This window comes from Elephas maximus, chromosome 1 (assembly GCF_024166365.1).
Source record: "Elephas maximus indicus isolate mEleMax1 chromosome 1, mEleMax1 primary haplotype, whole genome shotgun sequence".
In the NCBI taxonomy this organism is placed as follows: domain Eukaryota; kingdom Metazoa; phylum Chordata; class Mammalia; order Proboscidea; family Elephantidae; genus Elephas; species Elephas maximus.
The window spans coordinates 78,236,888-78,264,436 of NC_064819.1; the positions used below are offsets into that span (position 1 = coordinate 78,236,888).

At 41.1% G+C, this 27,549-nt stretch overlaps 1 non-coding gene across 1 annotated transcript; it reads right to left on the reverse strand.

Annotated features, from left to right (window-relative positions):
* Nucleotides 1–14,392: 14,392 nt before the first annotated feature.
* TRNAL-CAA (transfer RNA leucine (anticodon CAA)) lies at nucleotides 14,393–14,499 on the reverse strand. Its single transcript has 2 exons — nucleotides 14,462–14,499; nucleotides 14,393–14,438 (listed from the first exon to the last, which is right to left on the reverse strand). It is a non-coding gene; the product is annotated as a tRNA-Leu (tRNA).
* Between the last annotated feature and the right edge of the window lie 13,050 nt (nucleotides 14,500–27,549).

The following is a 27,549-nucleotide window of genomic DNA, read 5'->3' on the forward strand; positions in this document are numbered from 1 at the left end:
GGTCAGTTCCTCCACTCCCAGTCCAAAGCCCAGCGTCAAGGTTCCCCGGCTGGGGCGCTGCACTCTCGGCTCCAAAACCAGTCGCTGCCTCCAGGTGACTTCTCCTCCTGTCAGCCGCCTCGCTGTGCTGCCTGCGTGCACTAGCTGGTCTTCCCCCAAGGTCAGTTCAGGGGGGTAGGGCTGCACCCCGTGTTTGTACCCTCATAGGATGCTGTGCTCAGCAACCCTTCACCCAGTCCAAAGCCTGGCGCCAAGGTTTCATCACTGGGACGCTGGCTCCAGGCTCTGAAAATGGTCTCTGCTTCTGCGTGGTTGTTCGTTCTCAGTCTCTGTCACTCAGGTTAACTCTTTAAATCTGTGTTTGTTGGTCAGGATTCCTAGATTGTCATGTATGTGATCGATTCACTTCTTTTTCCAAGTCTTTGTTGCAAGAGGGATCCGAGGTAGTGTCTACCTAGCCAGCCATCTTGGCCCCACCCTCCTGGACTTTTTTCTTTTTAAAGCCAATGTCAAAACAAAGCAAAAACAACCAACAGTGATGGGAGGCTGGTCTAGACTAAAAGGGATTAAGAAAACAAACAAGTGCAATGAATGACCTTGATTGGATCCTGGTTAGAAAAAGCGTTTCTCAAAGATGTTGCTATTAGTTACTGTCAGTTATTATTAAGTCCTTATTAAAACAAAAAATGGCATGGAATAGATGATATATGGCAACATAGAGCCCATTGCAAAAACCTAGAAGCATCTATACTTATGGTCAAGTAGTTAAGGCAATGGACTTGAAATCCATTGTGGTCAACCCAAGGGACTACAAACACTGACTTTTGTGTCTTCAATTCAGTCTCTGACCATGAATTACCATATTGCATTGAAAGCTACTTTTAAAAGTATTAATCTTTCTCTTGTATCTTTTTCAAGTTCCTAAAAATGGATTTCTCATTGCCCTGGAAGGAATTATTTTGGATGACCATACTGTGTCAAGTGAATCAGTAGAACCTTGTTTTGTTTCAGTTCTGAGGTTTCTTAGATTCAAAGTCCCAGTGATTGAATGTCATGGGTTGAATTATTTCCCCCCAAAAGTGTGTGTATCATCTTGGTTAGGCCATGATTCCCAGAATTATGTGGTTGCCTTCCATCTTGTGGTTGTAATTTTATGTTGAACGGATTAGTGTGGGATTGTAACACCACACTTACTCAGGTCACCTCCCTGATCCAAGGTAAAGGGAGTTTCCCTGGGGTGTGACCCACACCACCTTTTATATCTCAAGAGATAAAAGGAAAGGGAAGCTAGCAGAGAGTGGGGGCCTCATGCAACCAATAAAGCAGCACCAGGAGCAGAGTGCATCCTTCAGACCTGGGGTCACTGCCCCTGAGAAGCTCCTTGACCGGAAAAAGATTGAGGACAAGGACTATGCTCCACAGCCAACAAAGAGAGAAAGCCTTCCCCTGGAGCTGACACCCTGAATTTAGACTTGTTACCTACTAGACTGTGAGAGAATAAATTCCTTTTTGTTAAAGCCATCCACTTTTGGTTTTTCTATTCTAGCAGTACTAGATGACTAAGACACTGAGGCAAGCAAGCTAAAAGAAGGGCTTCACATAATCACCTTTAGAAAAACACAGCAATCCCACCACTTCCTTTTTTTAAAGACAGGTGTAGCACTTGATTTGGGATGCAATGTCACCTCAATCAAGAAATTTGGAATTCATCTACCTATTCAACTGACTGGAAGAGATCCATATTTGTACCCATTCCAAAGAAAGGTGATCCGACAGATTGCAGAAATTATCTAACAATATCGTTATATAATACACAAGTAAAATTTTGCTGAAGATCATTGAAAAGTGGTTGTAGCAGCACTTTGACAGATAACTGCCAGAAATTCAAGCCAGATGCAGAAGAAGTTGTGCATTAAGGGATATCAGATATCAGATCATGACTAAAGCAGAAAGTATCAGAAAGATGTTTCCCTGTGTTTTATTTCCTTCTTTTTGAAAATGAATTTTTACTTTTACTTAATTTTGATCAAACATTTGGGATAATATTTAAATGATTAACCTGATGAGTCAAAGTGCTATGCTAGAAGACACAGATTGGATGGTGTATTCTAAAATATTATTTTCCTCACATTCTTAGCTTCCGTTGAAAGCCTTGCCGATGTAAATATTTTCTGATCTCTCTCTAGAAGCCAAAATCCCTGCATCCAGCATGAACAGATAACTCCTGAGCAGGAACCCAGTTGTGGAGAGAAAAGCACTAAACGTTCTTGTTCATTTCAAGAGGCCAGCACATAAACCGAAAGAAGCTCTGAGGAACTTTTGCCAAATCACATAAACCAAGAAAAACCAAACCTGTTACCTTCGAGTGGATTCTCACTCACAGTGAGTCTATATGACAGAGTAGAACTGCCCCATAGGATATCCAAGAACACCTGGTGGATTTGAACTGCCGACCTTTTCTTGGAAGAGGTAGCTCTTAACCACTATGCAACCATCATTCCCTGAGACCTGTGGCTGGCTAAATTAGTCAGGACTCTTTAAGTTGCAGTTCATTGAAATTAACCACAAATTTCTTTATGAGATCAGGAAAACCCTGATGGCGTGGTGGTTAAGACTTTGGGTGCTAACCAGAAGGTCGACCATTAAAATCCACTAGGTGCTTATTAGAAACCCTATGGAGCAGTTCTTCGCTGTCTCATAGAGCAGATATGAGTTGGAATGCACTCTACGGAAACCGGTTTGGTTTTTGTTTTTATCGGAAAGGGGCACTTGTTAACTCGTTTATATTGTCTTAGATTGGCACTACCTGTGCACTGTAGCTTTCAGCACGTTTCTTGCAGCTGATTTTCCTGTGTTATCAACAACCCAGATGCTTTGTTTCCATTTTTCCTTAGGAATCTTCATTTTAGAATTCTCTATTTTTGTTAGCAGGGAGTTCCTGTATTCTGCGAAGGTAGGTAAGTGTAATAACGGGCTCGAAATCCGTATAACCCATTGACCTCCAGTCTGACCTACAAAGACTTATAGGTCGGGATAGAACTAACCGGTAGGGTTTCTGAGGCTGTACTTCATACATGATTCTCCTGCGAAGGAGTACCTGGAGGGTTTGAACGGCTGCCTTCCTATGCTTTAGCAGTTTTCTAGGAAACACAACCCTTCAAAACATGTAGCCAAAGAGAAAAACAAATAGCTAAGGTTCCAGTGTGATTCAACTTACAACTCCCAGTTTACAAGACCAGCGTTCTAGCCCCTGAACCACTGAGGTTTCACAGGGAAGCAACTATTCCCTTGTCCTGAAGCTGATGATTGACACACTCAAACTTCTTTTTAGTTTTTGGTTTCTAGAAAATTTGACATTCCACTGTCATTCCCTCTCTGGTTTTCTGGGATGTTTTCAAACAAGTCCCACACTCTGCTGGTTTTAACACCCCGTCCTTAGACTTCTGTCAAAAGAGGTACAAGATCCCTAATCTGGCTCCTGATGGTTTGGATCAAAGCCAGGATAATCGAAGATCGGGAACTACAAGTCGACCAGAGATGGAAATGACAGCCTGTCTGTTCTGAAGATAAGGAATTTGGGTGGGGACTTCAGTGCCCTCTTTATTTTACTTACTGCCAGGCCCTCCCCTCTGGGGTATTTTTCTCACGGGTATTCAGAATTTCAGTTCTTAGAGCCTTGGGGGGAAACAGGGGAACTCTGTCCCATTTTTCCCAATAGTAGAAATGAGAAGAGAGAGCTAGACTGAAGGAGAGGGTAAGAGTGAGGCAGCCTAAAAGGGGGAGATGAGGCGACCTCCTGGGAACAGGAACCTAGTGGAGAGACTCCTGTTGTTTGCTGGTCTTTTAGGCTGAAAGTTTCCGAGAGTCAATTCAGGTCTCCAATCTCGGGGTCATGTTTCTTATGACCCACTGGGCCGCACTGAAATCCAAATAGAAGAGACCTGTTGGAGCGCGCGCTGTGGCAAAGGAACCAGAAAATTGTTACAAGAAAAATTCCGCCATCGTTGGAGCTTTGAGGGGGCATCAGAAAAGCTATTTTGGGACTCGGCAGAGGTAATCAACAACCATAATATAAAGAGAGCAGGATAAAAAGGAAATTCAGCCATGGATCCTAGACCTGCTGTTCCAAGTCATGGGCCCTGCACAGCTAGCCCTAGAGGCCATTCGAAAAGAAGCAGGAATTGTTTTCCTCTCTACTTTCATGCTTTGATAGCTCACCATAAACAGAAGGTCGTGGTAATGATAGAAAAACAGAAAGCAAAACCCTCTACTACTGACAAGTACAAGCAACTTATTAAAACAACTCAGAAAAATAGGAATCGCTGGTTGGGAGATGGGGAATCCAGGCTCTGTGTGTCTTTTCCATCTCGGGAATACAGCTCTCTGTATTCCAGAAAAGAGGCTGCAAAATCTATTGTTTAAGCCCAAACCAGCCAAACAGCTCTCCAAAAGGTCTCAAAAAGAAAAAACCTAACCTGTTGCCCTCAAGCTGATTCTGACTCACAGTGATCCCCGAAGGACAGAGTAGAAGTGTCTCACAGGATTTAGAATCAGCAGATGGTGGCTTCAAACTGCCCACCTCGTGAATTAGCAGACATAGCTCTTAACCACTGCACCACCAGGGCTCCTAAAGAGTCACAAAGGGTATGAAAAGCAATCATACACTCCACGTTTTGATGCCTCAGGTCAAATACAGTCAAAATAATGTCCCATGTGACCTGGAGTTCATAAATGCAAATGACAGGAAAACAAAACAAAACAAAAAGTGGGCATGTAAATTTAGCCTAGAGTGAGGAGAATGAGGGGGGTAAGAGGTGAATTTTGTCACTGTTCTCCAGCAGCAGGAATCCTGAGCCACTTAGAATTTGGGGGATCAATTATTCACGATTCAGGAAATGTAGGACTTGCCCTATTGTTCATGTCACAACAAAGCAGATTCTGAATTTTTCTGAAATTTTATTTGTTGTTATTAATTTCCACCTCTTGTACAAAAAGAAATCTGTGCATAATTGAAAATTCTTGTAACGAGTGTTTTTAGAGCAATCATCAGACTGATTTCCAAATTTAGGGCTGTGTTCCAGAGGGAGAATCACAGATGTGGGGACATTACTGCTCATGTCACAAAACTTGCTGTTCTTCTAGGTCCAATCCGTGAAACACCTGCTCCCAAGTTGATCCAGAGGGGAAGGGTGGGAGGAGGACTTGGGTAAATATAGGTTGCAGCACTACATTGACAAAGAACTGCGAGAAATTCAAGCCGGATGCAGAAGAGAAGGTGAAACAAGGGATATCATTGCTGATATCAGATGAAACTTGGCTAAAAGCAGAAAAAAGCAGAAACACCAGAAGAATGTTCACCTGTGTTTTATTGACTATGCAAAGGCATTCGACTGTGTGGGCAATAACAAATTATGGATAACAATTCGAAGAGTGGGAATTCAAGAACACTTAATCGTCATGCAAAACCTGTATATAGACCAAGAGGCAGTTGTTGGAACAAAACAAGGGGATACTGCGTGGTTTAAATCAGGAAACATATGCATTAGGGTTGTATCCTTTCAACATACTTATTCAATCTGTATGCTGAACAAATAATCCAAGAAGAACATGGCATCAGGATTGGAGGAAGACTCATGTCTTAGTTATCTAGTGTTGATATAAAAGAAATACCACAAGTGGATGGCTTTAACAATCTGGTGTTTATTCTCTCACAGTCTTGTAGGCTAGAAGTCCAAATACAGGGATCCAGCTCCAGGGGAAGGCTTTCTCTCTGTTGGCTCTAGAGGAAAGTCCCCGTCATCAATCTTCCTCTGGTCTAGGAGCTTCTCAGCCCAGGGATCCCTGGTCCAAAGGAGGCTCATTGTTCCTGACTCTACTTTCTTGATGGTACGAGGTCTCCCTGTCTCTCTGCTCACTTGTCTCTTTAATATCTCAAAAGAGATTGACTTAAGACACAAGCTAATCTTGTAGATTGAGTCCTGCCTCAATAAAACAACTGACTCTAATCCTGCCACCTTAATCCTCAGAGAGACAGGATTTACAACACATAGGAAAAGCACATCAGATGATGGAATGGTGGACAATCACACAGTACTGAGAATCATGGCCTACCCAAGTTCACACATATTTTTGGGGGAAACAATTCAATCCATGACAACTCATTGACAACCTATGATATACAGATGGCACAACCTTGCTTCCTGAAAGTGAGGAGGATTTGAAGCACTTAATGATGAAGATCAAAGACTACAGCCTTCAATATGAACTAAACTTCAATATAAAACAAAAATCCTCCCAACTGGACCAGCAAGCAACATCATGATAAATGGAGAAGATATTGAAGTCGTCAAGGATTTCATTTTATTGGATTCAAAATCAATGTACATAGAGGAAGAGGTCAAAAATCAAATGACGTACTGCATTGGGCAAACTTCCTGCAAAGGAACTCTTCAAAGTGTTCAGAGGCAAGGATGCCAGTTTGAGGACTAAGGTGCACCACACCCAAGCCATGATATTTTCAATCACCACATATGCATGGGAAAGCTGGACGACAAAAAGGAACACTGAAGTAGAATTGATGCCTTTGAATTATGCTGTGGGAGAAGAATATTGACTAGACTATGGGCTGCCAGAAGAATGAAAAAAATTTGTCTTGGAAGAAGTATGGCCAGATGCTCCTTAGAAGTGAGGATGCTGAGGCTCCATCTCACCTACTTTGGACATATTATCTGAAGGGGGTCAGTTCCTGGAAAAGGACATCATACTTGGTAAAGTAGACTGTCAGTGAAAGAGAGGAAGACCCTCAATGAGACTGTTTGACACCGAGGCTGCAAAAATGATTGTGAGGATGGTGCAGGACCGGACGGTATTTCTTCTGTTGTGCATAGGATTGCTATGAGGCAGAAATGACTAGATGGGGTCTAACAATAACAGTTGTATTAATCAGTATTTCACCAGGAAGCAGGTCACACATTCAAACAGTGAATTGAGGAGAGACCACTGGAAGGGCTTGGTAGACAGTTAAGGAAACTAATAAAATGAGAGGAAACCCTGAGCAACCAGAACACTGCGAGCCCTTAATATCCCTAGGCATAAAAGGGCAGGGAAAAGAAGGAGAGTTGCCTGAATTTGGCAAGAGCTCTTGCCATGGGACAGGTGCCACCCACCAGGAGTTGTGCCCATGGGAGAAATACAGCCTGGCTGGGAATTAGTGGGACGAATTTTTGCATCTACCTTTCCCTCTCTTCCTGCCATCTGATCTCCTGCTAGTACATCCCATTGGCTGAATCCTGCCAGAAGCCAGGGTGCAAGAAAGCCCAAGTAAAGCAGCCTTCCAAGGTAAAGAGCAGAGCAGAAAATGGTCCTGGAAGGGCAAGTAGAGAATGAATCAGTACACTGGTGCTGTAATTTGTGTGATTCCTTCCTACATGTGGTTGGAGTATGAATTTCTATTCTATATAAACCTTGGATAATAAGGTAGATTGGAGTTTGAGCAGCTGATAGGAAGCGGTTACCTCTACACCTTTTTTTATTAGGGGCATAACCATGGCAAGAAGGAACACAAATATGTTTGCCATAAACTTCCATAAAGTGAGGATGCAGGCATCAAATATAGATTCTTTCCAACAGAGGCAACCCAGTGAGACTGGTATGTGGAAGGCATATCTTTTGTCAAGTAAGGCAGAGGAGGCTTCTGGTTGTGGGGAGAATGTAGTGAAGCTCTGCCTTCAGCTGTAATTTCATTTATGCCAAGCAGCCAGTGAAGGTTGCAGTGATATTTCTTGGCTCTACTGTTTGCTAGAAGGCAATATAGTCTGTTTCTTCTGGGGCCTTTGTGAGCTTCACAATACAATTTTGTAAACCTCTTTCATTTTGAATTACAGAATACTGATCTATATTCTAATGTTGGAGTGTTACTCTAATACCACTCCAAAAAACCAAACCAATTGCCATCAAGTCCGTTGCAACTCATAATGACCCCATGTGTTGCAGAGTAGAAGTGAGCTCCATAGAGTTTTCATGTCTGTGACCTTTCAGAAGCAGAAAACCTTTTCCAATGTGCCTACAAATGGGTTTGAAACTCTAATCGTTCAGTTAGCAGCCAAGCTCTTAAACATTTATACCACCAGGGACTCAATTCTCCAGTACCAGTGGTGTGCAAAGTTGTCAGTTAGGGAACATCAGTTACTGGTTCTCAAAAGATGTAAACTTTCACCAGAATATAATTAAATGCACTACAGACTTCATTGAAGAACTCTTTCTACAATTAATAAATAAATGAATACTCAACCAATTGATCAATAGAACTAGACAAAGTGCTTAGTGACACAGCTGATTGACATGCTGGCATTAGCTCTGTATCTCAAAATGGTGCTGACTGGTAGCAAACACAGATTAGCACTAGTCTGTAGAGCACATTTTCAGTGGCTGTGCTCTACATCATATTCTGTGGAGATACTGTCATAGTCATTTACTTCAAAATAGCAAGTATCCACTGACAGTGTCCACACACATTGGCATGATCTTCAGTCCACAGGAACCTAGCTACTTCTGTTGGACTAAGTGATGCTACACAAAGAAAAGAGAGGTCCCAATTTTGTAGTACAGTAGTTTCTTATCCAACAAACAGGACTCACTTAGAATTCATAACATCTCTCCTTGAATGTGGTTGTAATTATTTTAGGTCTTTCAACTCCCTAAAAGGTAAGATTTAGTGGAACAAGTACTTTTGCCTCCTCCTTTGTAGGATGGGAAAGAACAGCTGCAGAAGCTGAGAAGGTGTCAATACATTTCTAGCCAGGCATAAATAACTTTAGCTAAGCTTGAAGAGTCTGGAAATAAGTCCCAAGAATGCCAAAGATTCCATAAGTGAGCCATTCCCTTTCTCTTCCAAGAAGACTAAAAACACAGGAGTTTATTGGCCTTGTGGGAATTCTGTAGAGACTTTTTATCACCTTCTTAGGTAAAGAAACATTATCGAAGTGCATGAGAGTGTGAAAAGAAGGCTAATAGAGCCTCCAGGGCAGCACAATTCTGTGGGTAGTGGGCCTAGTTCTCTGCTTTCCACAGAGCTCTAAGCCCTAGATTCTTCTCCCATACCACTCTATGTCATGCCTCTCCATAAATGAAAGCCTGTCCAGAATGGAGAGAAATTGTTAGCCTGAGAAGCCTGGAGTTGGTTCCAAAATGAGCATGTCTGGAACCTTTCCCTTCTTCAAATGTTAAATATGAATGAATAAAAGCTCCCACATGTTGTTTGAAATTTGAGCTCCATTATCTGAATTTCTTCTCTTTTATAGTGTTCATTTGTGATATTATATTTTGGTCATCATTGTTGCATTAAAAATTGCCCCCAAAACCAGGGGATAAAACAATAACATTGGTTTGTGCGAAAATCTGTAAGTTGGCAGACCTGGGAGGGTGGAGAGGTTAGCTCCTCTGGGCTCCTTTCAGGTAGGGTGGCTTGAGAGCTGGGCCTAAAATCACCTGAATGCTTGTTCTTTCATAAGTCTGTTTGAGGGACCAGTGGAATCTGTCTGAGGTCTGAACAAAACATTTTATGATTATGCCCTAAGCTTCGTTTTTAGACCCTATTTTCTGCCAATCTCTTGGGTCTGCTGTTTTCCCAGAAGCCTTTTCTTATGTGGCATTGTTTGTCATCTGGAGGGGCTTGAAATGAGAAAGTTTTATTTTTTAATATACACCAAGTTGTGGTTCTTTTATACTTAACAATTCTACTTAAAAATTCACCCATTTCATCTTAAAAAAACAAAACCACACCAAGTGCCAGTAAGTCCATTTCAACTCATAGCTTTACCTTAGGCAGCTAGAAAACGCCAGGGGTCACCTTCAACACATTGCCTGGAAATATCCTTAGCTAAATCATCCAGTTCATTGGGTATATTTTTTACCTTGTGTGTTACCACAGTAACACTGTTGCTAAACTTTCTGTCACTAGATGACAAGGGGCCCCTTTACTTCTGCTTCTAATAATAGTTTCCTCATTCTCCTGACTAGGCAACATAAAGTAATTTGTCTTCCCACTTTGGGGACCTTTTCACTAACTTTCTCCTGAAGGTCTTACCAGTTTCCAACTGCTGCCCAGTTCCAAAACCACATGCTTTAGGGTTTGTTACAGCAGTATCTCATTTGCAGGTAAGAAATACATATATATATACATATATATATACATACATACACATACACACTGGTGGCGTAGTCATTAAGAGCTACAGCTGTTAACCAAAGGGTCGGCAGTTCGAATCTGCCAGGCGCTGCTTGGAAACTCTATGGCCCTTTCCACTCTGTCCTATAGAATCGCTATGAGTTGGAATCGACTCGAGAGCACTGAGTTTTTTTTTTTTTTTGTAGTAATAGGGAACCCAAGGTTGAGAAGGGAGAGTGTTGACATGTTGTGGGGTTATTAACCAATGTCATAAAACAATATGTTTCAACCTGTCTGTCAGTTTGTCGTACTGTGGGGGCTTGCGTGTTGCTGTGAAGCCGGAAGCTATGCCACCAGTATTCAGATACCAGCAGGGTCACCCATGGAAGACAGGTTTCAGCTGAGCTTCCAGACTAAGACAGACTAGGAAGAAGGACCTGGCAGTCTACTTTTGAAAAGCTTTAGCCAGTGAAAACCTTATAAATAGCAGCAGAACATTGTCTGATATAGTGCTGGAAGATGAGCCCCCCAGGTTGGAAGGCACTCAAAAGATGACCTGGGAAGAGCTGCCTCCTCAAAGTAGAGTAGATCTTAATGAGGTGGATGGAGTAAAGCTTTCAGGACCTTCATTTGCTGACATGGTGCGACTCAAAATGAGAAGAAAGAGCTGCAAACATCCATTAATAACTGGAACCTGAAATGTACAAAGTAAGAATCTAGGAAAATTGGAGATCATCAAAAATGAAATGGAACTCATAAACATTGATATCCTAAGCATTAGTGAGCTGATACTCCCACCCATCTCATTTCTGCTATTCTTGGCAGATATATTACACATGTATTACATTTCTATATGTTGGTATTGGCCATTTTGAATCGGACAATCATACAGTCCACTATGCTGGGAATGACAACTTGAAGAGGAATGCTGTTGCATTCATCATCGAAAAGAATGTTTCAAGATCTATCCTGAAGTACAACCCTGTCAGTGATAGGATAATATCCATACGCCTACAAGGAAGGCCAGTTAATACGACTATTATTCAAATTTACTCACCAACTACTAGAGCCAAAGATGAAGAAATAGGAGCTTTTTATCAGCTGCTGCAGTCTGAAATTGATCGAACATGCAATCAAGAAGCATTGATAATTACTGGCCATTGGAATGCGAAAGTTGGAAACAAAGAAGAAGAATCAGTAGTTTGAAAATATGGCCTTAGTGATAGAAACAATGCCAGAGATCGAATGACAGAATTTTGCACGACTGACGACTTTTTCATTGCAAATACCTTATTTCACCAACATAAACGGTGACTATACACATGAACCTCACCAGGTGGAACACACAGAAATCAAATTTTCTACACCTGTGGAAAGAGACAATGGAAAAGCTCAATATCATCAGACAGAACAAGGCTAGGGGACGACTGTGAAACAGACCATCAATTGCTCATATGCAAGTTCAAGCTGAAACTGAAGAAAATTAGGGCAAGTCCACGAGAGTCAAAATATGACCTTGAGTATATCCCACCTGAATTTAGAGACCATCTGAAGAACAGATTTCACTCATTGAACACTAGTGACCAAAGACCAGACGAATTGTGGAATGACATCAAGGACATCATCCATGAAGAAAGCAAGAGGTCATTGAAAAGACAGGAAAGAAAGAAAAGACCAAGATGGATGTCAGAGGAGGCTCTGAAACTTGCTCTCGAACGTCGAGCAGCTAAAACGAAAGGAAGAATTGATGAAGTAAAAGAACTGAACAGAAGATTTCAAAGGGCCTCTCGAGAAGACAAAGTAGTATAATGACATGTGCAAAGAGTTGGAGATGGAAAACCAAAAGGGAAGAACATGCTCACCATTTCCCAAGCTGAAAGAATTGAAGAAAAAATTCAAGACTCAAGTTGCAATAGTAAAGGATTCCATGAGGAAAATATTAAATGACACAGGAAGCATCAAAAAAAGATGGAAGGAATACACAGAGTCACTATACCAAAAAGAATTAGTCGATGTTTAACCATTTCAAGAGGTGGCATATGATCATGAACTGATGGTACTTCTAGAAGAAGTCCAAGCTGCTCTGAAGGCATTGGTGAAAAACAAGGCTCCAGGAATTGATAGAATATCAATTGAGATGTTTCAACAAACAGATATAGCGCTGGAGGTGCTCACTCATCTATGCCAAGAAATATGGAAGACAACTTCCTGGCCAACTGACCAGAAAAGATACATATTTATCCCTATTCCCAAGAAAGGTGATCCAACCGAATGTGGAAATTATAGAACAATATCATTAATATCACATACAAGCAAAATTTTGCCGAAGATCATTCAAAAATGTCTGTAGCAGTATATCGACAGGGAACTGCCAGAAATTCAGGCGGGTTGCAGGAGAGAACGTGGAACCAGGGATATCATTGCTGATGTCAGATGGATCCTGGCTGAAAGCAGAGAATACCAGAAGGACGTTTACCTGTGTTTTATTGACTATGCTAAGGCATTCAACTGTATGGATCATAAAAAACTATGGATAACATTGCGAAGAATGGGAATTCCAGAACACTTAATTCTGCTCATGAGGAACCTTTGCATAGACCAAGAGGCAGTTGTTCATGCAGAACAGGGGCATACTGATTGGTTTAAAGTCAGAAGAGGTGTGTGTCAGGGTTGTATTCTTTCACCATACCTATTCAATCTGTATGCTGAGCAAATAATCCGAGAAGCTGGAGTATATAAAAATAACAGGGCATCAGCATTGGAGGAAGACTCGTTAACAACCTGTGTTGTGCAGAGGACACAACCTTGCTTGCTGAAAGTGAAGAGGATTTGAAGCACCTACTAATGAAGATCAAAGACCACAGCCTTCAGTTTGGATTGCACCTGAACACAAAGAAAACAAAAATGCTCACAACTGGACCAGTGAGCAATATCATGATAAACAGAGAAAAGATTGAAGTTGTCAAGGATTTCATTTTACTTGGATCCACAATCAACAGCCATGGAAGCAGTAGTCAAGAAATCAAAGGACATTGCATTGGGTAAATCTGCTGCAAGGAACCTCTTTAAAGTTTTGAAAAGCAAAGATGTCACCTTGAAGACCATGGTGTGTCTGAGGCAAGCCATGGTATTTTCAATGGCACCATATGCATGTGAAAGCTGAACAATGAATAAGGAAGACCAGAGAAGAATTGATGCCTTTGAATTGTGGTGTTGGCAAAGAATATTGAATGTACCATGGACTGCAGAAAGAAAGAACAAATCTGTCTTAGAAGAAGTAGAACCAGAATGCTCCTTAGAAGCAAGGATGGCGGGACTGCATCTTACATACTTTGGACATGTTGTCAGGAGGGATCAGTCCCTGGAGAAGGATTTCATGCTTGGCAGAGTACAGGGTCAGCGGAAAAGAGGAAGACCCTCAACGAGGTGGATTGACACAGTGGCTGCAACAATGAGATCAAGTATAGCAACGATTGTAAGGATGGGTCAAGACCGGGCAGTGTTTTGTTCTGTTGTGCATAGGGTCGCTACGAGTCGGAACGACTCCAAGGCATCTAACGACAACAACAGTGCCGATTATGGATTTATTTTCTCTCAGCCCCAAATCATCCTTTTCCCTTCTTTGTGAAAATAAATCTGAGTCTTTAAAGTAGTTTTCCTTTGCTTCCGAGCCCTGAGGATTTGCCTGGAGAGAATGCTGGCTAGATATTGCGGGAGGAAGAGGGCTTCTCTTCCTGGTGTCCAGGTGTTGCTTGACCTGTGGCTTCCCCAGCGCGCTTGCCCCTTGCATGGCTTTCTCCTGCATCAGGCGCCACGAGGCTTTACATTTCGTCCGAAAGACTCTGGAAACATTCCAGAATTCTCTAGTTCAGGTCTTTTCATTTGTCAGCTGTTTGGCTTGAGTTGCCAGAGATGCCTCTTTCTTTGCTATGTTTTGCTGTGAGATCGGTACAGAGTCGCTAGGCCCTTGGCAAGAGTGCTCGTGGCTGGGCATTTTTGAGGTAAGAAGGGTTGCATTATGGACGGTGGGAAGAGAGTAAAGGCCAAGAAACGGAGAGTGATGGCCTAGTACTTGCGGGGTGAGGGGCAGGATGTGGCGAGGCAGATAGGAAGAGCTGATTAAGAGCATGAGGAAAGTTAAGCCGGCAAGAGCAAGAAGAAATCTCCACTGTTGTGGGGTCCAAGCTTCAACTTTTAAAGAAGCCTGACAGGAACAAAACTGAACAGTGTCAGAAGTGGGATTCGAACCCACGCCTCCATATGGAGACCAGAAACCCCGAGCGCGGGAAGCGAAAGCTTGAGTCTGGCGCCTTAGACCACTCGGCCATCCTGACACGTCCTCTAACCCCTTTACAGGATGGCAACCATAAAAAATGACTGAAAACTGGTTTGTTCACAAAAGAGAAAAAGATTATTTCTAAAAACAGAAAAGCAGGAAAGAATACATTTTACAGAGAACCTGGAACTTGCCCTGGACAACAGAAATAATGCAATAAAAAAAAATTTTTTTTTTTTAAAGACCGGAGGCCACGCCACCCACCCCACGTCCCCTTTTCCCAATGACCCCAGCCCCGCCTCGCCCTAGCCTGCCCCTGAAGACCACGGAGTTACAGGATCCGCTTTAAAGAGTAGAGGCCTGGGGATGCAGATTTTATCCGCGCGGGGTTGAAATGGTCTTTCAGCAGCTTTCTGCGATGCCCACCCACAGTGTCTGTCGCCCACATTTTATTTCAAAAAGTTATATTAGTGGGGATTGGGCCCATGCTCGGGACTTAAATATTCCCTGTTCAACCCTGTTTCCGGCATTTTTACTTTTTCTGCAAGAGTACGCGTTTTCCACACTCCTCCAGTTTTCTTCCCTACGCACGCTCCCCTTCCACCCCAACCTCTTTTTCCCTTTCTTGTCTTCTCTGGTTGCCCTTTTCTTTCTCTCTCTCACATAATGTACCCCTCTTCTATTCTCTCTGCTGGCCGTGAAAGAAAGGATGTCAAATGAAAGTCAGAACGTGTTTAAAAAAAAGAAATAAATAAATAAAAACGTCGCCCTCGAATCGTTTCCGACCCATAGAGACCTTATAGAACAGAGTAGAACTGCCCTTTAGGGTTTCCAAGGAGCGTCTGGTGCGTTTGAACTGCTGACCTTTTGGATAGTAGCCATTGCACTTAACCACTACGCCACCCGGGTTTCCAGGATGTGTGTATAGGATACATAATAAGAGAAGTATGAGACCATAGACAACAACAACAACAAGATCTTTGTCTTGGTGTCAAAGCTCTACATAGATGTTAGACAGCTAGATAGGTAGACAGACAGATAGACAGATAATAGATGATAGATGTATTCCTACAGGTTTGTTTAAGGTAAGAGGCATTCATTCCCTGTTCACTTTCCATTTTATCTCATAGTTAACTATTTATTAGGTAGGTCCCTAATTGATAGCTTTAGAGACTTCGTTTTCTGTGGAAGATAATCTAAGTATTGTCTGTAGGGATTCGAAAACAACTAATGCAAGATGCAGGTTTTTATTTAGTATATACACTGTACCTAAGACTCTCCTAGAGCTTTTGTTAAAACACAGATTTCTGGACGTGACCCCCAGAGATACTGATTTAGTAGGTCTAGAGTATGTTCCAAGAACATTGCATTTTTAGTGGGCTCCTGGGTGCTGCTGATACTACTGGTGAATGGACCACCCTTTGAGTAACACTCCTCTAAACCAATACTTCTCACACTGTAATGTGCATAGGAACTGGCCTCAATATTTTGCTAAAACGCAGATTCTCTTTCAGTAGATGTGAGTGTGTCTGGAGATTCTGTGCTTCTAACCATCTCCCTGGTGCTGCAGATGTTGCTGATACAGTGACCAGACTTGGAATAGAAAGCTCTCAATGATCCCCAAATATTGCTGTACATTGGAATCCCCGGCAGATCTTTTAAAAACTTTGATGCCTGAGTGGCATCCCATAGGAATTAAATCATATTGTCTGTGGGTGGGAGCCAGCAAACCGTTATTTCATAAATATCCTAAAGTGATTCCAATGTGCAAAGTTTGGGAAGCATAGCTCTAGGCCATTTCTTTGTCATTGGTATTCTGATTATGCTACTCATGTGCTTATACTCTTTATTGTATATAATAAAATAAAGTCTATTTTTATAGGGCAAAAATCCGACCATAATCTAGCATAGATCGTGTTTAACACCATCCACCATGTAACAAGAGTAAAGTAATTTTGTGTTTCTTCTCCACGCTATGCAGTCACCACAGAATACCAAAATGTACTGTGAGAATGATATGTTTTACATCTTAGGAAAGTATGGCTATTTGCTTGGCACCTTCCATAGCTCTAATTTATTAAATCATCTATTATTCATATGTAAGAAGCAAAACTTACACTCTTGGCCAAAAAAAAAAAAAAGTATATATATATATATATATATACACATATGTTAAGAAGTGAAGTTATTATAGGCTAATTAACATAAATTATCTAAATATATTAGTAATTAAAATCTGTTGGCATCTATTATGTGCTGAATTTTGGAAAAACTTGATAATGTAAAAATAGAAACAAAAATTTGTTTCATTACTCTTTTAGGTGAAAAAATTTTTAATTATTTTTTTATTGTACTTTAAATGAAGGTTTACAAAACAAACTAGTTTCTCATCAAAAGGTTAGTACACACAATGTTGTATGACATTGGTTAATACCAAGACATGTCAACAATCTTTCTTCTAAACACTGGGTTCCTTATTACCAGCTTTCCCAACCCCTCCTGCCTTCCAGTCCCTGCCCCAGGACTGGGGTGCCCTTTTAGTCTTGTTTTGTTCCATGGGCCTTCAATCATTGGCTGAAGGGTGAACCTCAGGAGTGACCTCATTACTGAGCTGAAAGGGTGTCCCGGGGCCCTACTCTCAGAGTTTCTCCAGCCTCTGTCAGGCCAGCAAGTCTGGTCTTGCTTTTGGAGTTAGAATTTTGTTCTACATTTTTCTCCAGCTCTAGAGACCCTCTATTGTGATCCCTGGCCGAGCAGTCAGTGGTGGTAGCCAGGCACCGTCTAGTTGCACTGGACTCAATCCGATGGAGGCCATGTTAGATGTGGTCCCTTAGTCCTTGGGACTAATCTTTCCCTTGTGTCTTTAGTTTTCTTCATTATTCCTTGCTCCCAAAGGGGTGAGATCAGTGGAGTGTCCTAGGTGGCCGCTCACAGGCTTTTAAGACCCCAGATGCTACTCAGCAAAGTAGAACGTAGAACATTTTCTTTATAAACTCTGTTATGCCAATTGAGCTAGATGTTCCCCAAGACCACTGTCCCCACAGCCTTCGGCCCAGCGATTTGGACGTTCAGGGAGTTTGGATGTGTCTATGGAACTACCATAAGCTTTCCTTGTACGGGCTGTGCTGGCTTCCCCAGTATTCTATACTGTCTTACCCGTCACACAAGTTACCACTTATCGCATCTCCAACCCTTCCCTCTCCTGTAACCATCAAAGATTGTTTCTTTTTGTATGTAAACCTGTTCATTAGTTTTTATAGTAGTGGTCTCATACAATATTTGTCCTTTTGTGATTGGCTTATTTCACTCAACATAATGCCCTGCAGATTCATCCAAGTCATCCATGTTACGAGATGCTTCACAGATTCATCATTGTTCTTTGTCATTGTGTAACACTGCATTGTGTATATGTACCAGAGTTTGTCCATTCATCTGTTGATGGGCATCTAGGCTGTTTCTATATTTTACTATTGTGAACAATGCTGCAGTAAACATGAGTGTGCTTATGTCTATTTGTGTGAGAACTCCTATTTCTCTAGGATATATTCCTAAGAGTTGGATTGATGGATCATACGGTATTTTTATTTCTAGCTTTCTAAGGAAGCGTCATCACATTTTCAAAAAATGGTTGTATCATTTGCATTCCCACCAGCAGTGCATGAGTTTGGATCTCCCACAGCCTCTCCAACATTTGTTATTTCCTGTTTCATTGATTTGTGCCAATAACGGTGGGAAGAGACGGTATCGCATTGTAGTTTTGATTTGCATTTCTCTAATGGCTAGAGATCATGAGCATTTCCTCCTCTGTCTGTTGGCTGTTCGAATGTCTTCTTTGATGAAGCATCTGTTCATTTCCTTTGTCCATTTTTTTATTGGCTTATTTGTCTTTTTGTTGTAGAGGTGCTGGATTTTCTCGTAGATTTTGAAGAATAAATCTTTGTCTGTTTTGTTATAGCCAAAATTTTTTCCCAGTCTCTAGTTTCTCTTTTTACTTTTTTGATGAAGTCTTTTGATGAGCATAAGTCTTTAATTACTAGAAGATTCCAGTTATCTCGCTTATCCTCTGAACCTTGTGTGTTGTTGGTTGTGATTTGTATTTTTTTTTTAATGCTGTGTATTAGGGCCTCTAGTGTTGATCCTGTTTTTTCTTCTATGAACTTTATAGATTTTGGCTTTATATTTAGGTCTTTGATCCATTTTGAGTTAGTTTTTGTATATGGTGTGAGGTATAGGTCTTTTTTCATTTTTTTTGCAGATGGACTTCCATATTTCCTAGTACTATTTGCTAAAAAGACTGTCTTTTCCCCATTTGATGGACTTTGGGCCATAGGTGACCATAGGTGGATGGATTTACATCTGTGTGCTCAATTCTGTTCCATTCGTCAATGTATCTGTCCTTGTAGCTGTTTCAGCTGACTACCACAGCTGTATATTAATTAGGTTCTGAGGTCAGGTAGTGGGAGTCCTCCTACTTCATTCTTCTTCTTCAATAGTGCTTTACTTATTCAGGGCTTCTTCCCTTTCCATATAAAGTTAATGATACGTTTTTCCATCTCTTTAAAGAATGTTGTTGATATTTGGATCGATATTACATTGTATCTGTAAATCACTTTGGGTAGAGTTGTCATTTTTACAATGTCGAGTCTACCTATCCATGAGCGTGGTATGTTTTTCTGTTTATGTAGATCTCTTTTGGTTTCTTGCAGTAGTGTTTTATAGTTTTCTTTGTATAAGTCTTGTATATCCTTGGTTAGATATATTCCCAAGTATCTGGGGGGGGGGCGGAGTTGGATATTATAAATGGTATTGTTTTCTGGGTTTCATCGTTCTCTTTATTGGTGTATAGGAATCCAAATGATTCTTGTATACTCCTACTCTGCTGAACCTTTCTGTTACTTCCAGTAGTTTTCCTGTGGAGCCTTTTGGGTTTTCTATGTATAGTATCATATCATCTGCAAATAGGGGTGGTTTAAATTCTCATTACTAATTTGGATGCCCTTTATTTCTGTTTCTTGCCTTATTTCTCTAGCTAGGACTTTCAACACAATGTTAAATAGGAGTGGTGATTAAGGGCATCCTTTTGGGTGAAATTTTAAAAGCCTCTGACGACTCCTGATATTAATACAATTACATTTTTTAATATACCTATTGGCTTTTAAAAGCTGGGCTAATTTAATACTAAGACAATGATGCATTTATTGATTTAAATATCTTTTAAAAATAATTGTTCAACACTGAATTTATTTGTCACTAGAAAGTAAGCCCTTGAAAGGCAAGATTTCTTTTTTTAATCTCACGATAAAGGAACCAGGCAGATTTAACCAGTTCAAAGGAAAATCCAAAGAACAGAGACAGTTACAGATGAGGACTATTGAAGCAAAAGTGAGAATGGATACAAAGTTAACCTCTTCCACAGTAAAGCAACCAAACCAGGAGGACAGAAACTATTTGTAGACAGAACAGAGTTTACTCAGCTATAGACAAGAACTGTTTTGTATTGCTATCAGTTTTTTCATATTTACACAGTTGGGCATTGAATCAGAATAGGTAGATAACCCAGAGGGGTATCTTCTAGACAATGCATCATTTTCCACTGACCCAGGACTTTTTATCCTACTGTGTTAATTAAACTATTTATGGGTTTTTTATCCCTATTTATTTATTTTTTATTGTGTTTAATGTGAAAGTTTACAGTGCAAATTAGCTTCTTATTCAAAAATTTCTACACATTGTTTTGTGACATTGGTTGAAATTCTAGCAATATGTCAGCACTCTCCCTTTTTCAATTTACACGCAGGGTTCCCCATGTCCATTCCTCCAGATCTCCTGTCGCTTCCTGCCTTCTCATCTTTGCTTTTGGGTAGGTGTTGCTCATTAGGTCTCCTATACTTCATTGAACTAAGAAACATGTTCCTCACATGTGTTCTTGATTGTTCTGTAGGCCTGTCTGATCTTTGGCTAAAAGGTGGATTTAGGGAGTGGCTTTAGTTCTGTCTTAGCAGGGTGTCAGAGGGCCATAGTTTCAGGGGTACTGATTAAATCTTTGTTCATTGAAAAACAATTACCATTATAAAAGACAAAAAAGGTCCTGGTGCCAATAAAATGTTTGCTTTCTAACATCTAATTTCATGAACATTAACTGTTTTTTTCTCCTTTATACAGTAGTTTTATCTTTTTATGCCTGAGCTTGGACAGAATTGTTTCTGGTTATTCGAAAACCAAATACATGCTAGATGGTATAATTTATAAAGGCAAAATTAGAAAAGTGTTAGCCTTCATCTCTTTCCACAAACCCCGGGCTACTGGAATCACAGTAATATAAAAATTATAATTTTTTGTGCTTTTCAGTGAAAACGTTTTTTCCCAATAAAGGAAAGATACTGAAAGGGTTGTATTGGGAGGAATCAAAACAGATGAAAATACGGAAATACTAAAGTCATGTTAATGTAGACATTAAGCTGTGGGGGTGGTTTCGATTCTCACGTTCAGTACAATGCTCACATAAATCAAAAAGATACGTCTACTTCAGGTAACCTTAAAAACCAATATTTTAAAAATAATCTCTAGAACAAACATTACCTAGAAGTTATTAGTTGTCTTGCAATAAGGTTTAAAATACTCACGGTTTTACTATGGCTCCTGATGCAAATTGGAAACTATTTCCTAATATCCTGGATTTTTAAAATAAGCTTTGGATTGGCCTTTTATGGAAATGATATTTTAGCTTGGTTTCTACAGTGAAACAGAGGCAGAATGTAGCATTTCCTTACCAAATGCTAGAGTCAGTAAATATGGTTAGACTATATCAGTGTGTTAGACATCCCAACTAGAGTGTGTGGTGGGAATGGTGGTGGGAAGTGAAACCAAATGCTCAGCTAAAAGATAAATCCAGTGAAAACAGAAGAGTGTGCATATATAAAACCTAAAACTGGGAAATCCTTGTGTCAGATTGAATAAAAATATCATTTTTATTTACTCTAAACAGAATAATTTTTAAATTCATTTTTGGAAATCAGTCAACTTTCCAGAAATGATTACTGTTTTGTTTTTGTCTCTTATTCCAGGGATTGGACCTCAGCTTTACTGGTAGGCTAAACTCAGTGAAATTATCCCCTGAGGGTAATAAGGTTCTAGGGACTGATTCACATTAAAAGGGGTCACAGGAGCCTGATGTTATAAATCAAAATACAATTTGTTAACTTGGAGGGGAGTTTATAATTTTTCAAGACTGGTACTCATAGCCAGATTTCAGGCCACCTTGATGCTGGTCATGAGGTTCTCTAGAGGATGACTCAGTAGTGAGAAAGGGGTCTGGTGGCATATCATCAAAGGAAAAGAAAATAACACTTAAGGGATATTTCATCCAGGTTATGGAAAATCCTGATGAACTGGCCAAGGGTTTTTGTTTTTTTTTTCAATTTTGTTGTGTTTTTGGTGCATGTTTATAGCTCAGATTAGGTTTTCACTTAAAAATTTTATACACAAACTGTTTTGTGACATTAGTTACCATCCAAGGTTATTTTTTAAAGGAGATTCTTATATGTTGTTCTGTATCATGTTGCAAGAGCCCAACAATTACAGCTAAATTATCTACCACATCTTTCAGGATACAGAGAATGATAAGATATAAAAAAGAATGTAACATGCTTTATGCCATTCTGACTTCTTAACTCTTATTCTGTCTAATTCTCTTCCAATTAAGAGACAATTATGAATCTCCTATCATGTGTTTAGCACTAGATGTGGCTCTGGAGAAAACATACATAGTTCCTGCCCTCAAGTGGTTGGAGTTTGAAGGAAGAGACAAGCTGGTAAGACATACAATTTCACTTCAGTTAGTACAGTGACAGAAGCATTTCAAGATATTATGGCAGAAAAAATCATAGCATTTTTGAAGTTTATTGGATACTTTAAATTAATCATACCACCTTTTCATGTACAAAACCCATGTTGGAAGCTCAGAGATTTTTTTGTTTTCGTTGTTATTGGTTTGTTTTTTGTTCATATATATAAAAAGAAGCAAATAAGCAAAAAATTGTACCCACCTAAATGATAAATTTCTTCTCTGCCCTCCTATCTCTTTTTTCCCTCATATATAACTTCTATTTGTGGTTCAAAATTCTGTTCCATTGTCCCTGCTCTCTGAATTCCTTCGTGTCTGAGGATGGGTTCTCTAGAGAAGCAAAACCAGTAAAGCATATAAAAATATACAGAGAGTGAAACATTTCTATCAAGGAAATGGTTCACACACTTGTAGAGGCTGTAACGTCTCAATTCCATGGGTCAGGAAAGAGTATTCTCCTGATTCATGAAGCCTCAGGTGCTGGAGAGACCAAGATCAGCAGGCCAGAAGCAGATTTGTTGCTGACAGACTGTGAAGATCAATGAATCCCAAGATCAGCATGCAAGACAGCAGGTAAGCTGCTAACTCAAGCCCCAAGAACTGAAGGTCAAATAAACAGCAGCCAGCTGCATGATCCAGAAGGAGCAAAAGCTCCCCAGCCTTGCCAGAATGTCCTCCCACACTCAGTGTAGCTGACCTTCCCAAGGAAGCTCCCCTTAAACTGACTGGTTACTCACAGCAGATCCCAACATGGGGGTGATCATATATTAAATCTCAACAAGGAAGTGATCGCAGCACTATACGACTACAAAAATATGAGACTCATGGCCCAGCCAAATTGACAAACAATCTTAACCATCACAGTCCACCACTTGGCACCTTGGCACCTGTACACACCTTTTTGAACCATACATAATTTCTGAATAAAGACAATTATCAAGTCATACTTGGGCCTAAAATGATGGAATGAACATACATACAACTGAAAATGCAATAACCCTCTTTATATCTTATAGTCTGCACCTGGTCATGTGCCTCTAGCTGGTATTTACAGCTACATTCTTCTATCATCCATTCCCTATTCCCTTTTCGTTCAGCAAGCACCTCAGCTGGCCGTGGTGTTTTGCCTGATGCGGTGACCTAAACTTTCATTCCTGAAGGGTCTGGGCCATTATTATGTTGGAATTGGGTTGCTGTAGTTTTCCATTGACTTTAATAATCACAAGGCATGGTAGTACTAAGAGATGCCCCCATGGGACCTCCTGCATCCCAGACAAACTCTTCTTTACCTCTGCAATGTTATATCAGTTCAATTTCCTCTTGGTAATCAGGTTCAATCACACCACCCAGTATGATAACTCCCTTCTTTGCCTGTTGATCTAGAAGCATAAGTAACCCAAAGTGGCCAGCTGGTATTCTTAGCTTCCAGTTCAGTGGAATCAGTCAGGTGACTCCTGCTGGGAGCATTACTCCTTTGAACTAAGACTTCTAGACCTGCAGAACATAAAGACAAGGGCACAGGAAACAAAAATCTTGTGAGTGGTTCACTAGGGGTAATAGTGAGTGGTGCCACTCCCCTTTACACCCCTGGATTCCTGGACCCATGAATCCTGGCGATGGGAAATATAGCACAATATATTGAATGCTGGTTTAGAGTGTACACAGCCTCCTGGGGAACATTGCCCCAGCCCTGCAAAGTATAGCCACCAAGTTGGCAGCATAATTGTGTCTTTAGGAGGCCATTACATCATTCTATCAAGACAACTGTTCAGGATGATGAGGAAGATGGTAAGACCAGTGAATTCCATGATCAGGGTCCCGCTGATATAATTCATTTGCTGTGAAGCGAGTCCCTTGATCAGAACTAATGTCGTGTGGGATGCCATGACGGTAGATAACGCATTCTGTAGGTACACATATGGTAGTTTTGACAGAACCATTTCACACAGGGAAGGCAAATCAATATCCAGAGTAAGTGTCTATTCCAGTAAGAACAAAATGTACTTTCCATGATGGAAGTGGTCCAATGTAATCAACTTGCCACCAGGTTGCTAGCTAATCATCTTGAGGGATGTTGCCGTATTGGGGGATTCAATGTTGGTCTCTGCTGCAGGCAGACTGGGCATTCAGTAGTGGCTATAGCCAAGTCGGCTTTGGTGAGTGGAAGTCCATGTGGCTGGACCATGTATACCCTCCATCCCTGCCACAACGGCCACTTTGTTCATGAGCCCAGTGAACAATGATGGAAGTTCCTGGAAAAAGAGGATGAGTAGTTTCCATAGAACGCATCATCCTATTCACTTGATTTTTAAAATCCTTCTCTGCAGAGGTAACCATAGGGTGAGAATTCACGTAAGACACAAATATCTTCACTTCTTTGGCACACTCAGACAGGTGTGTCAACATACTTCTTCCCCAGAAATCCTTGTCTCCAATTTTCCAGTCATGTTCCTTCCAAGTTCCTGACCATCAAGCCAAAACATTGGCCACTGCCCATGAATCAGTACGTAATTGGACATTGGGCCATTTCTCCTTCCAAGCAAAATGAAGGACCAGGTGCACTGCTCCAAGTTCTGCCCATTGGGAGGATTTTCCTTCACCACTGCCCTTCAGGGAGGTCCCAGAAAAGGGCTATAGTGCTGCCGCTGTCCACTTCCGAGTGGTGTGTGCATATCACCGAGAAACATCTATAAACCAGGCAGGAGTTTTCTCTTCCTGAGTCAACTGATCATAAGGAACTCCCCATGAGGCCACAGGTACAGATGGGGATATGGAAGATCATGTGATAGAAGTGGAGACCACAGACACTTGGGCCTCTTCCTCATGCAGGTTACTTGTCCATTCAGGTCCTGCTCAGGCCAAATCCCTATACACTACTTCCATTTAATGATGGACTGCTACTATGCACATTCAACTTTATGATCCTGTGGGTCAGACAACACCCAGTTCATGATGGGCAGCTCAGGCTACGTGGTGACTAGATGTCCAATGGCTAAGTATTCAGTCTCTACTAAGGCATAGTAACAACCCAAATCTGTTTCTCAAAAGGAGAGTAGTTATCTGCAGAGGATGGCAGGTCTTTGCTCCAAAGTTCTAGGGGTCTGCACTGTGATTCACCAATAGGGGCCTGCCAAAGACACCAAATGGCATCTGTACCTGCCATGGACACCTAAAGCAACATTGGATCAGCTGAATCATATGGCCCAAGTGGCAGAGTGGCTTGCACAGTAGGCTAAGCCTGCTTCAGAGCCTTCTCTTGTTCTGGGTCTGTCATGGATTGAATCATGTCTCTCCCAAAAATATGTGTAATAGTTGGTCTGGGCCATGATTCCCAGTATTGTGTGATTTTCCTATATGTTGTAAATCCTGTCTCTATGATGTTAATGACAGAGGATGGGCAGCAGTTGTGTTAGTGGGGCAGCAGTTGTGTTAGTGGGGCAGCAGTTGTGTTAGTGAGGCAGTACTCAACCTACAGGATTGCATTATGTCTTGAGGCAATCTCTTTAGATATAAAAGATAGAAGGAAACAGAGAGACAGGGGACCTCATACCACCAAGAAAGCAGTTTCAGGAGCAGAGTGCATCCTTTGGATCTACACAAAGAAGCTCCTAGTCCAGGAGAAGATTGATGAGAAAGCTGATGGCGATAGAAAGCCTTCCCCTGGAGCTGATACCCTGAATTTGGACTTTTAGTCTACTTTACTGTGAAGAAATAAATTTCTCTTTATTAAAGCCATCCACTTGTAGTATTTTTGTTATACCAGCACTAGATAACTAAGACAGGGTTCCACTCAGAACTAGCAGCTTTACGAGTCACCTAATAAATAGGCCACAATAGCACACCCAAATGAGGAATATGCTGCCTCCAAAATCCAAGGAGGCCCACTAGGCATTGTGCCTTCTTTTTAATTCTGGGAGGAGCCAGACACGATAACTATTCCTTCACTTTAGAGGCAATATTTTCACATTTCCCATTCCACTGGACCCCTAGAAATTTCACTGAGGTGGAAGGTCCCTGAATTTTTGTGGGATTGATTTCCTCACACTCTAGCACACAAATGATTTACCAGTAAGTCCAGACTCATTGACTCTTCTTCCTTACTCCATCCAATCGGCATAACGTCATCAATGTAATGGATGAGCGTGATGTCTTGTGGAAGGGAAATGTGATCAAGGTCCCTGTGGACTCAACTATGAAGAGGGCTGGTGAGTTGATGTAGCCCTGTACAAATGAAGGTGTATTTCTGGCCTTTCCAGCAAAGGGGAAACTGCTTCTGATGGTCCTTCAAAACAAGTGTGGAGAAAAAGGCATTAGCCAGATCAATAGCTGCATACTAGGTACCAGGAGATGCATTAATTTGCTCAAGCAGTAAGACTACATCTGGAACAGCAGTTGCAATTGGAGTCATTACCTGCTTAAGTTTTTGAAAATCCACTGTTATCCTCCAAGGTCCATCTGTTTTTTTTTTTTTGCAGGCCAAATAGGCGAGTTGAAAGGGGAGGTGGTGGGAATCACCACCCCTGCATCCTTCAAATCAATGGTGATGGCAGTAATCTCTGCAATCCCTCCAGAATTGTGGTATTGATTTTGATGTACCATTTTCTTAGGTGGGGGCAGTTCTAAGGGCTTCCATTGGGCTTTTATGACCATATAGACCTTACTCTATTTGTCAGGGTCCCAATGTGGATGTTCTGCCTGTTGCTGAGTATATCTATTCAAATTATGCATTCTGGAAGTGGGGAAATCACTACAGGATGGGTTCAGGGACCCACCGGACCTACTGTGAGACTGACACGAGTTACAGCTCCATTAATAACCGGATCTCCATATGTCCCCACACTGACAGGAGGACCCCAGTAATGTTTTCCATCTCTTGGAATTAGTTTCAGTTCAGAGCCAGTATCTAGTAATCCCAGAAAAGCCTGATTATTTGCTTTTCTCCAATGAACTGTCACTGTTGTAAAAGGCCATAGATGCCTTAGGGAATGGCTGGGAGAAAGACTAACAGTATAAATTTTTGGCAGCTTATTGGAGTCCTTCTTCAAGGGGACACGGCCTCCCCTTTAATTAAGGGGCTGTGGATCTGTAAACTAGCTCAAGTCTGGGTATTGATTTGGGGGCCGTTACTCTCTATTCTGGTGATTTGAGTTAGACTGCTGTTCACTTGACCTAAAATTCTTCTGTTTGTATAGATCAAGTAAATATTTAGTAGATTTCCTATCTATTTCACTTCTAGGGACACCATGACTACCTACCAATGCCATA